Source organism: Rhipicephalus microplus, chromosome 7 (genome assembly GCF_043290135.1).
Source record: "Rhipicephalus microplus isolate Deutch F79 chromosome 7, USDA_Rmic, whole genome shotgun sequence".
Taxonomy (NCBI): domain Eukaryota; kingdom Metazoa; phylum Arthropoda; class Arachnida; order Ixodida; family Ixodidae; genus Rhipicephalus; species Rhipicephalus microplus.
Genome location: NC_134706.1, coordinates 65,965,985 through 65,978,354, shown reverse-complemented (window position 1 = coordinate 65,978,354; position 12,370 = coordinate 65,965,985). Strand labels below are relative to the sequence as shown.

Sequence of the window (12,370 nt, the reverse complement as noted above, 5' to 3'; positions counted from 1 at the left end):
TTCCTCTAAGCGGGGCAAAGTGTGCGTGGGTGATCAAAGTTCGCGCCGACGCGTGATGTGCCGACGCGCGCTCATTGCGCCATCTTGCTAATCATGCCGAAAACACGATAATGGCCCTCGAGATGCCCGTGAGCAGCGGTAAGTGGTAGATATAAATAGCTGGCTGTTACTCCTCACACTCGTGATTGTGGGGACCCTAGTTCGATTTATCGCGCTGGAGTCTTCTTGTGGGTTTTTTGTATGTTGCATTGTCATATATATATATATATAGATACGTATACATATACGGTGAGTGATGCCGACGCCGGCGGCGAGATCCAGCTGACTAGTTCCAAAAAATTGCTATCGCCATAAAAATCACACCAAATCCACGGAGTGAATGATGATCAGTGGGGCGAAGCATAGGAGGTTTTTATCGATAAAATGCGAATCGTCCGTGTGTCGATGTCTGTGTGTCCGCGCGTCCGTCCGTGTGTGCGTCTGATCGTATGGGCATCTGTCTGTCCGTACATTTAACTGTCAGTCTGTCCGTATGTCTGTCTGTCTCCTTGGAACGCACGGATGGATGGGCGTTTCACCCCACTCATCATTCACTGCGTGCATATGCTGTGAAAGCCACTAAAGTCATCTTGTTATATTATTCTCAAGTACATATACACACAACGCCATCTAGAGAGCAACTCATACACTAGAGGAGCTAGATACTACTACTGCTGCTTTAACTACTACTACTACTACTACTACTACTACTACTACTACTACTACTACTACTACTACTACTACTACTACTACTACTATTACTCACTACAACAGAGCAGGAAACGACGCATGGCACAAGGAACTTTGCCCTGAAAAATGCTGCCCGCATGTTCCCGCGGAATTTTGCGCAATTCGGGTATGGTTTGTGAATGCTGAATCGTTATTTCAACTTTACTATTCTTATTGATTGAATGAAGGAGAAGCATTGCCTTCAAAGAGTGGTGGGACGCTGATGTGCGATGTGAATGGTAATGCAGCTCGAACAGTCGCTTTTACTAGCAGACGCTGCCTCTGTTGGCCTTGCGAGGTGAAAGAGGGAGAAAGGGGAGCATACAGTTGGCACGAGACGCAAGCATGCGGCACGATACACAAGAAGAAAGCATGCGCAATGGGCTTGTAGACAACGGCGACGCACGATGCGTACCATCGGGCGACTAAGAAATGCCCCGCATTTCAAAGCAAAGTCGCAAGCACGAATCAATATTTCAGTCGTCCTTATAGTGTGCCTGCTAGTTGCTGGCCTGATTGTGTAATAATTGGCATCTTACAGTCATATGAAGAGCTTCGCATTACACGCAATACATTCATCAGAGTAGCAGTGGCTTCTGGGAACAAGACAAACAAGCAAAAAAAATTAACATCTTTCTAAAGGGAACCCTGGTGGAACGCGACTTTCGATGCAGTTGCCCGCAGCGCCATAACCTTCACGTTAGAATGCTGCCCTGAGCGCTGTTCTCGGCCGAAAATATCCTTGCGCTAGCCGCTGTCCACGATATGAACATTTTACTGCTGTTTGTGTAACATCTGCCACAGGACAACCGTGATTCGTGCTCAACGGGATGCCAGAAATGAAATTGGTGGCATTCATTATTCTGCAGTTTGTGGTAGTTCCGCGGCAAATAACGAGTTTCGCTAAAAGTACTCTCGAGGTCCTTGCAAGTCCGTCATCACTTGTGGCCAATACTGATGTGCCAAGACACGATGAGTCGTCGGGCAACTTTACACCAGAGTTCGGATTCCAATAATTTCTGCGCGGGGAGTAAATCTTTCAATATTTTTGAAGTGCTCAACCAAGGACGACAGCTGTTTTCCAAGGCCCGGGTGTAGCTCTGGTTTCGTTGCAGGAGGTACGGTTGTTGCCGGGTTTCGATAAAGTTGTCCAAGAGTTCGAGCGGTATCATTCACACATTCAGTGGATCGTAGCTGCTCGTGAGCACCACCAAGTGTTAAGCACGATGTCAGGACACCTGTGTCAAGTGATAAGCGTGACACAGGCTGATGCGAATGTTCCCTGAACGAGTACAAGTCTTGCAAAGCGCGTCGCCTGGTCACAGAAGCTGATTTCTGTATGCTAGCAGAACGCCTACCTGATGCCAGCAAACTGCCTGAAGGCGGTCGTGTAGTTTTGGCGGTCGAAGACGACAAATCGCACTTTTATTATACGGACGAAAATAAATTTGATTCCCGGCGTCCAGCTCGCTTATGCGGCTCTTAACACTACCCTTGTCGAAGCGTGTAACTACGGAGACTCCGACTCACTCCTCCTGGACCGACGCGTAGACTTCGTCATCGGCACATAGAAACGCATTCCCATGCGATCGAACTCGGGTATCCGATGTATCCGTTATCTTCGCTTTGTTTTCTTTCTCGACGAGCGACACCACTGTCACCATCGCTTGTTTCATCGTGGCTGTTTTTATTTGAGGTGTCTCTCACGGGATTTTCCCTGGCATCGGTGCTGCTTCTGCTAACTCACGTGCAATCTCGCCTCTAGTCGGTTCCTGCAACCGGACATTCTCATTTGTTCATGTTCTTTATGAGCACCTATCTCGGACGGCGCCCGGCAGCAGTTGCCAAGAGATTTTCTACACTCGGAAAGGAAGGAAAGGATGGAAAATAGGAGGAAAAGAATAACAGGGAGGCTAACCAGCTTACAGGCAGCCGGTTTGCTACCCTGCACATGCTCGAATTTTTTTCTTTAAGGGGTGGTGGGGGGCATATCATACTTTTTTCATTCATTCATTTTTATTTCCTACTGGGGGGTGTTACATAAGGGGTGGACACACAGGAAAAGAGAACATTTGAACACGTTAGTTTTCGCAGCACAGGTGATTTGTAACATTTGTCGCGAAGGATGATGGGCAGGTGGTTGAAGCAATGGAGCAGGGAAGGTCGTTCCAATCCTTGACGGCGCAGGGGGAAAAAAGAAGCTGAAAAAGTGGCAGTTCTGTTGCGATAACGGGACACTTGAACTGGATGGCTTGTGCGGTGTGAAATGTATGTCGGGGGGAGGATGTAAGGAGCTGCATTGAGAGAAGAGTGAAAAAAATTATGAAAGAGAGAAAGGGTGGAGATACAGCGGCGAACAGAGAGGGGTGATAAACTGGATTGTGCTTTCAAGGATGAAATGCTGATGTCGTATGGGTACTGGGAGTGAATGAATTGAACGGCGCAATTTTGGACAGATTCGAGGTCATTAATGAGGTATGTTTGGGGTGGGTTTCATATGGGGGAGACTTATTCGAGTTTCGATCTGATGAGGGACTGATATGCCAGCAACTTCACATGTTTTGGTGCATGACGTAGGTGACGCTTCAAGAAGCCCAGAGTTTTATTTGCCGATGAAATGACGTTCGTAATATGCGCATTCCAAGGGAAATCGCAATACAATGTGACACCTAGATGCTTGTAGAATGGTTGGGATTGTACAGAGACGTTTGCGATATGATATGAAAAAATGAAAGGATTTTTACGGCGGGTAAACGTAACAAGTTTGCATTTGTTAGGGTTAAGAGACAAAATCCAGTTATCGCACCAATCTTGAATGCGGTTAAGATCGTTCTGGATAAGATTTTGGTCGTGAGTGTTAGTTACCGTCCGATAGATTACACAGTCATCTGGAAACATGCGGATTTTGCAGGATACGCTGAGGGGTAAGTCGTTGATGTATATCAGAGAGAGGAGGGGGCCAAGAGCTGAACCTTGAGGTGCGCCGGATGTTACTTTGAGGTAAGCAGATTTATTATTAACATACACAAATTGAGAAGGGTTAGTTAGAAATGCTTTGGTCCGATTTAGTACACTTGGGTCTAAGTTTAACTGGGATTGTTTTAGCATTAGTCTTTGGTGGGGTACTGTGTCGAACGCCTTTGCGTAATCTAGAAAGATTGCGTCAGTTTGTAAGTTGTTGTCAAGGTTAGCATGCAGATCGTGAAGAAATATTTCTAGTTCTGTTTCGCAGGAAAATCCTTTCCTAAAACCATGCTGGCTGTGGTGAAAAAAGTTGTTGGAATCTAGAAAGTTTACAATCTGAGAGCAGATGACATGTTCCATGATTTTGCATGGGACACTTGTTAAAGAAATGCGACGGTAGTTCAATGGACAGTTCTTATCACCTTATTTGTAGATGGGAACGACCTTGCCCATGTTCCAGTCATCTGGAAGAATGTCTGTGGAGAGTGAGTGCGCATACATCAAACACAGAAATGGGGCGATGGTGACATGAATATTTTTTAACACTTTTGAGTTAATATCGTCGATGCCACTTGATGAGGACAGTTTCGTGTTTTGAATAATACTTGAAATACCACCTGCGCAAAAAACAATTGAGCACATAGAGGGTGTCAACAGCACCGTGGCAGGAGAAGAAGGTACGCTAGATTCGTTAGTAAACACAGATGAAGATGTGCTGTTAAAAGCATCAGCACATTAATCATCTGAGAGCATGTGACCAGAATCATTAGTAAGGTAAATAGTGTTGGTAGACCGAGGGTTTACTATCTGCCAGAATTTACGTATGTTATCGGTTAGCATGCCTGGTAAATCCTGGTTCAAAAACGTATATTTTGCGTTACTAATAGCGGTAGTATATTCTTTTTCGGCTGCGTTGTATTTCGCCAAAGCTTCAGGCGTCTCTTTTGCTTTTGCTGCGTGAAAAAGGCGCTTTTTTCTATTCGATAGTCTCTTTAGTTTGTTTGTAAACCAGGGTTTCTGCGGCGTGCTACGGAATGATGTTGTGGGGATAAATTTGCTAAATAATTTATTCATCTTATTTTTAAAAATCTCCCAATTATCGCTCACAGATCAGGAGTGAAAGCTATGTTCGAAGTCTGGAAAGAAGTTTTCGAGTTCTTTGTGAATGGCCTCATAATTACCTTTATCGTATAAGGTAATTGTTTTCTTGAGTTTGTCGCGCCGCTCAACAGGGAAGGAAAATCTGCATGTATTACTTTGTGGTCACTAATTTCGGATAGGTATGAAATGGACGATAAAGAATCTGAGCGGTCGGTTAGTATTAAATCTAAGAAGTTAGCACAGCCGCCTGATATGCGCGTGGGCTCTGACTCAAGTTGAGATAAGTTAAAAGTCAAGCAAACGTCTATGAAATATTTCGTTTCGACATCGTATGCCGACGAGGGTGCAGGGTTATGCCAATCAATTTTCGGGAAATTAAAGTCCCCAAAAAGTAAAATGTGAGCGTTAGGGTAGGTGGTCGTGAGTGTGCTTATTATATTGTTTAAATCACGTGAAAAACCTGTATTGGTGCTCGGTGGCCTGTAGCACACCCCGATTAAGAATGTTTGGGGGGAATCGTGGCAAACCAGCCACACAATTTCATAGGCAGATTTTATGTTAACAGCAGAACAGGGTATTTCTGGGCCAACAGCGATTAGTACACCCCCGCCCCGGCCACATTTGTGGTCGATGCGGAATAACTGATAATCGGGTAAGTTTGAAAGCACTTCGGCGTCAGTAACTTCATCGGTTAGCCAAGTTTCTGTTAGTACCAAAATATTACTGTTGGATGACGCCACAACGTGTGACACTTGTTGCACATGCAGAGCTGTCTGGATATCCCGAATCGAGCAAAATACATTGCCCTTGCACGAGCTTCCCGAAGCTGCTCAAGGTTCAGAATATGGGTGTAAGAGTAGTACTTAGCGATGTAACGCCTTTTGGCACATTAAACTAGTTGGTTTCAACCTCGTTCTATACGGATGCTGTGGTGACTCCCTTGAAACAATGATCCTATGACACACATGTACAAGTACGTATGCAACTGACAAGAAGGTCACCCACTCTGCCATAGCGGTTTTGTCATTTTTCATTGTAGGTCTGCACATGTGTTATAGGGCTCGGGCGTCGGACTTTCCAATGTCCAGGCGACAGTTGCGCAGGCGCTCTCACGTTTGTTTGTGCATTGAAGCGGGAATGACAACTTTTGTTTCGTAAAGCAGCATGCCCCTGACAATAAATAGAGCATCATTTGCGTATATTTTTAGCTCACCTTCGATGGGCTGCAAAGCATCCAACTTTCTTATCACAGTCTGCAGTTCAGGGTTTGCTGTAGTAGCCGCACTGGCTGACGCGGTGGCCGAGGCGCTGCCGCGGCCAGTTTCGTCTTTCTTTTTTGATTTGTTGTTCAGACAGCGTGACCATAGCATGACTTTGAACTTTCTCAGTAAATTATCTTGTTAATTCTTGCCCCTCAGTTTGAGAAATTATGTCTGTCATTATTCGCTGCTACCCAGGATGGTGCTGCAACTGGTAATCATATTTAAAAAGTGCGAAAGAGGTCTTTGCAGTGTTAACGGAATATCACCGAGCCCCTTTTTAGAAATGAGTGAATAACAGCTATCTGCTTAAGACTATCTGCCAGACAATAACAAGTTTGCTGAACCTTTAGCACCGAAAAACAATGCTCAGCGCCTCCTTTGTATCTTCGCGTACCAGTATTCTATGTCTGTTAACATTAAAAGCATAGCCTACCGTACGCCATTCTTCACTATGCCTTTGAAAAGGTACACCTGCTACAGCGTAAGCCGATGCGTCGGTAGATAGCTTTTTAGGCAGTGACACATTGTGTATCGTAAGAATGGGCGCTTTTGTAAGCATTTCACGTAAATGATTGCATTAACTTTCACGCTCTGTCGTCTATTCTAAATTGACATCATCTCGCAGCAAGGCACTCGAAATTCGGTAGGCACTTATAACAGTAGTTAAAAACGTCCAAAGGTTTTTGCAGATCTTTCTTAGTGGACGGCCTCGGGCACTTCACGACGCATTTCACTGGGTCGTCAATGGGTTCCACTAGAAGGGAGCTGAATTTATCACCTATGAAGGGTATTTCTGACGTTTGAAATGTACAATTCTATCTGTTTAGAGTTAGACGTGCTACTCGTGCAACATTAAAAACGTTATACAGCCTCTGTACGCTCTTCCAGCGTAGATCGACAGATTACGATAGCATCCACGTACACTCGCATGCCGGGAAAACCGAAATATTTTTATAATGGTTCTGTGCAAAACTATTGGTGCCAAACATACCCCAAACGGTCGCCGTAAAAAGTGGTTACGCCCGACCTTTACTATTTGGGAATCTGTACCGAACGTATATATCTGCGAACTTCCCTTATCAAGCATGATTTAATTGAGCCCGCTGTTTGCGCCCAGTTTGCTGAAAAATTTTGCAGCCGCAGGCTAGCTCATATAAAATCTTGAAATCTTGGAAGTTGAAAGTGATTTGTCCAAATCACGTCATTCAAATTTCAAGTGTCCATGTATATACGCCTCTTTCTGTGCTGTCTAAGCATAACGATCAATAGGCTCACCCAATAAGGCGGTTCTCTAGCTTTCGTGATGATACCAGCTGCTTCCGGGTAGTTCCGTTCTTCCATGGTCGGGGGCCCTTGTGCGAAGGAAACGCACCTCCCAGGCTCAACCAACAGCCTGACGTCGTCTTTCATAGTCATTGTGTACTTCCTCGTTTGGTTGCCAATACCTGTGAAGAAGAATTTAAACTTGGCTTGTACGCACTTAGACAAGTTGCTCTAACACTTGACGTCGTGAACGGGGTGAACACTCACCAAGCCAAACGGCTCACGGGCTTCAAGCCCCAGTAGTGCCTGCCTTCTTTTTAGAATTTGCTTTACCGCTCGTCGCCCCCTACAGCTGCATCCGACAGACTTCCGCCGGCTTCCATAACACGTGGAGTCGATGGGCACACTGCATGGGCAACTAATTTGCTGAATGTAGCCGCTTAACTGTCGTGTTGGTCTCACGGCCGAAGCCAATGGGTGGGCGAGAGACATGTGATGTCATACCGCTGGTGGCGCCACCGACTCGTTCTTCGCCTCTCCGACCACGTCAACGGCTACGATCACCCCGGCATTTGCCGACATCGCCGTTGACGGCCACATGAAAAAAAAAACATTAGGCAAATTTTGTGTCCGACATGAAAAAATTCATGATTGGATAAGGTTATGTTTGAAGTGCACCATTCGTAAGAGGCGATGCCCGTTTCCGAGTCACTATAGCGGGGAGTCCAGCAACTAATAGAAGGCCGCTTCTATGGTAAACAAGTGTAATCAAGCCAGCCGCCGTGTCGGCTCGCTTCGCTCTCACCTTTGCTCTTCACATCGAGGCCGTCGAGAGAATCAAGTGCGCATGCAAACCTGTCGTACGAAATTACAAGATTCTTATCTTCCAGTGAAAATAAACACTTAACGATGACCTCACGTTTGATATCGAACAGCACATGCGACAGCGTTCACCCTGCTAAGCTCGGAGTCGTCCACACTGCTCGGAGGCGCGAGTGAATGTGGTGGGTTGTGACGTTTATTGCCCGCGAGGGCGTACGCTTCATCGGCAGCGTTGTTTCGGAACGAAGCATGGATAGGCACTCCTTGCTTTGTATTCAATAAAAAGCTTACCACGTTTTCCGAGTGTGTACACTGAGGTGGGATATGTGGGCTCTGCCGGTGCCCTGATTGCACGTTCGCCCTACGTGTCTAGAATCGTTGTATGCCGCGTGCGGCGTAGCGAGTCGGACCGTGAGTTGAATCTCACCATGTGTCCAGAGCTTTAGACACTTTCCTGTCAAAGAGAGAACGCAAGACTCCCAACACGGCTTCTAACCAATGAAAGGGCGCACAGCGGTGGGGAACAAAAAGGCGAACACAAAAACTTGACTGCGCATGCCGGTGGCCTCGTGACATTTCTGTTGTACCCGCGTTTGCGCTCCCTGTCTTCCTAACGTGTACGAAATACTCATTCAATTAGCTGTCAAACTCGACCGCAAGACGGCAGCTCTTGCACAACTTGTCGAGCGGAAGCAGCGACTTGCATGTTTGGGTGTGATATGATTTGCAGCTGTGATTGCATGATGCTATTAATGTTGGATGTCAACAAATAGAGCGTGTTACGCAGCACATGTTTCTGAAAGTTCAATTTCAAGAGAAACTTTGATTCACTCAGCACGTGCAGTTCATAATACACAACAGCATTTCCATAGCAATGGGTCCGTTAAACGCTGTGACAATACTTTCATGCCCTGTAGGGACGATACTATAATCGATACTATCACAGTGACAATACTATCATGCCCTGTAGACGAAAGTCTCTGTGTTTCAAGGCAGGTACTGCACCCATAAGATTATTTCGGGTGGTACGGTATTTATCGGCTCCGAAATTGCGGTTGAAGCGGCGTTTTTGTATGAAAGCGTATTTGGGAAGCATTTACGGCAGAGTGCATTTGCTGCGAGAAATGTCGAAAATATTGTTGTCTAGAATAATTGCATACTATTTAATAATTCAAAGGTGTTCAATCACAATTCGAGTGATGCGCTTGACTTGCAAACTTTCATTTGATGAAACGTTAATCGCAATATATGCTCCGCGTAGTGAGTACCTTTGCAAAGCATCAGCATTCAATTATTCAGTTTTTAATTTCTATCCTTGTATCTGTATTACTGTATTCCGGAATCTGTATTGTGGTGTAGTTTTTGTCGCCTTTGTTTATTGTATTTCTGAAATGTCTTGTTACGCCAAAACAAATGTATCTCGGTATCTGTATTTTAGGGTTAAAGTGCACGTATTTCAGTATCTCAGTATCTCTGCGCAACCCTGCATGGAATGCGGAAACAGCGACTGTTTTATGAATAACAAACTTGACTATACGATGCATCAACATTCACCTTATGTCGAAAGAAGCACGTTGTACACAATCATAGAGTTTCTCACAACATTACCTAGAGGGAAATATGGCGCTAGTGAGCAGCTGGATGCAAGGGAATGCCGGGATATCTGAGCTTCGAACTTGACTCGAATTTGTATATCTCGAAGACGCGTCTGGCTTCACGTTAAAATGGTTAGTTTCTTACTAAAACAACACGTATAATAGGCTTTTTTTTTCTTGACATTGCACAGAACTATGTTTTATGGAACACTGGAGACTTCCGCGTTGATGTGTAATTTTACGAAGGGTAAGAAGTAATCAACGGCCTCTAAACTTGGCAAGCAGACGACAAAGCAAGCCTTCCCTCTACCACTGTTATGTCGTCTGTTTCTTTCATCGCCGTTTGGTTGTGCCGTAAAGGTAAGTGTACTTGTATTTTAGAATATGTTGCACGTGGAATATTTTCCGCGTATGAATATTTTGTTTCAGGGAGGCTTTATTTACGCAGTTATATTCACTTTTGAGCCGAAGCCTCGCTCAACACCAGCCAACACAAACCTCGCAGACACATATGCCGTAATTCTCAGCGCTCCAACGGGGCCCCTTAAGGAATTCGAATTGACGGTGGCGCTACACTCCCCTCTAGGTATTATTGTGAGAAACTTTAAGTGCACAACAATCTACGCCCTCGTTAGCGCGTAATTTTCTCACATGACATGTATACATACCTCTATCAAATTTAGTGTTTTTACCTGTTCCTTGTGTGCTTATATATAGGCACAGAAAGGCCACACCCTTGCGTGCTAAATGTCGTCAAGTTGTACAGAGATAAGATTCGATTATTTTAATTAATTAAGCACTTGCCAAAGCTGCCGACGAGCGTGGTCGAGTCCAGCTTGAATGTTGCGGTTTCGGGGCTTCATTTTCAGAAAATGGCGAGAGATGGAGCTAGTAACGGTGTTCCCAAGGCTGGCACAAAAAAAAAGACAAATAAGACTGCCTGTGGAAAACGTGTATTCGAGAGTGGTGAAAAATAGCCGAACTGGCACTCGTCGTTTGAGTACACCGACTGAAGGCTATACAAATGGACGTCGACCACCCAACCCTGTTAATGTGGGAACGTCGTCTCAAAGAGTCCCCCTTCCCACGCAGCTTGGTCACGCGGGACAAAGACTACGATTCGTATGTTGTCTTCTTTTCTAGTGGTCACAGCTCTTTATCGAAGTTCAGAATCAATAGGAATGCAGAAAACGTTCATAATATTTACCGAAAGAACGAACGGTCAGATTGGTACGGGCCGCAGCGCTGTTCTGTCTGCGCTACATAAACTCTTATCAGTCAATCAGAAGGAGGCGTTGCTATAGTTGTATATCACCTGATCGATGCGATTATTTCTTCCCTTCTTTCTTCCCATATTTTTTTTTACCCTGGCTTCTCAATTTATTTTGCCCTTTTCACTTTTTTTATCTACGTTACGTATAGTCCTCCTGTTATCTGTTTTTTATGTGCTATAACATTTCTTTATATATTTATTTTTATTAATTTATTTATTGGAGGTACTGTCAAGGCCGGAAGGCAAGACAAAAAGAAGTGGCGAGGAAAACCAGAAGTGCACTCCTAAAGAAAAAAAATAAAGAAAAAACTGAAAGAAAATACAGGTCGTCATGCACGGTGAGCTTTAAGTCTTTTTGATTGATTGATTTGTGGTGTTTAACGTCCCAAAACCACAACTTGATTATGAGAGACGCCGTAGTGGAGGGCTCCGGAAATTTTGACCACCTGGGGTTCTTTAACGTGCACCCAAATCTGAGTACACGTGCCTACAACATTTCCGCCTCCATCGGGAATGCAGCCGCCATAGCCGGGATTTGATCCCACTGCGGGTCAGCAGCCGAGTACCTTAGCCACTAGACCACCGTGGCGGGGCTTTTAAGTCTTTTTCGTCCGTTATACAAGTGATAGAGGGGAAAAGGTGGTTCCAGGTGGCGCTTGTGCTTTGCACAAATGAATAATTATACGCTCTGGTGCGACAGGATGGTAGGCCCACCTTGAAGCGATGATCGGTCCTTGGTGATATGAAGCGAGGTGGATGAAAGAGGGCGCCCTGCAAGTGACTGTTATAATAATAGATTTTGTAAAAAAGTATGAAGGCGAGACTATTTGTGGTGCAATCAAAGATCAGGCAAGTTTAGAGTGCTCTTCATGGTTGTGGCACTGAAATGACGTCAAGAATTCAATAAGATGAAGCGTGCTGCGCGATTCTGAGTGGTTTCGAGAGACTGAATGAGAGTGACATGAGTTGCGTTTCACATGCCGCATGCTTACTCTTATATAGATCTGCGCAATGTTTTACACAGTGTTATCCTCAGTGACGGTGAAGCAGAGAAAATGTTACGGCGCCGATAACCAAGCTTGTGGTTAGCGTTGTTAATCACATATTCCGTGTGTTTATTCCAGGAAAAATGATAAGATATATGAACACCAAGCTATTTATAATAGTCATCAGGTGGTAATAGAATGTTATTGAGGGCACAAGCACGTTGACAGAGGGCGATAGTGCGACATTAAACTTGCATGCTCTTATATTAAGATATACCAAGTGTCACAAGCCATATGTTCCACAATGCGAACATGCTATTTAGTTCGCGTTAAAGG

At 44.9% G+C, this 12,370-nt stretch overlaps 1 long non-coding RNA gene across 1 annotated transcript; it reads right to left on the bottom strand.

The window, feature by feature from the left end:
- Positions 1-7,419: 7,419 nt before the first annotated feature.
- LOC142766964 (uncharacterized) lies at positions 7,420-7,802 on the bottom strand. Its single transcript, XR_012884686.1, has 2 exons — positions 7,626-7,802; positions 7,420-7,540 (listed from the first exon to the last, which is right to left on the bottom strand). It is a non-coding gene; the product is annotated as an uncharacterized LOC142766964 (long non-coding RNA).
- Positions 7,803-12,370: the final 4,568 nt, after the last annotated feature.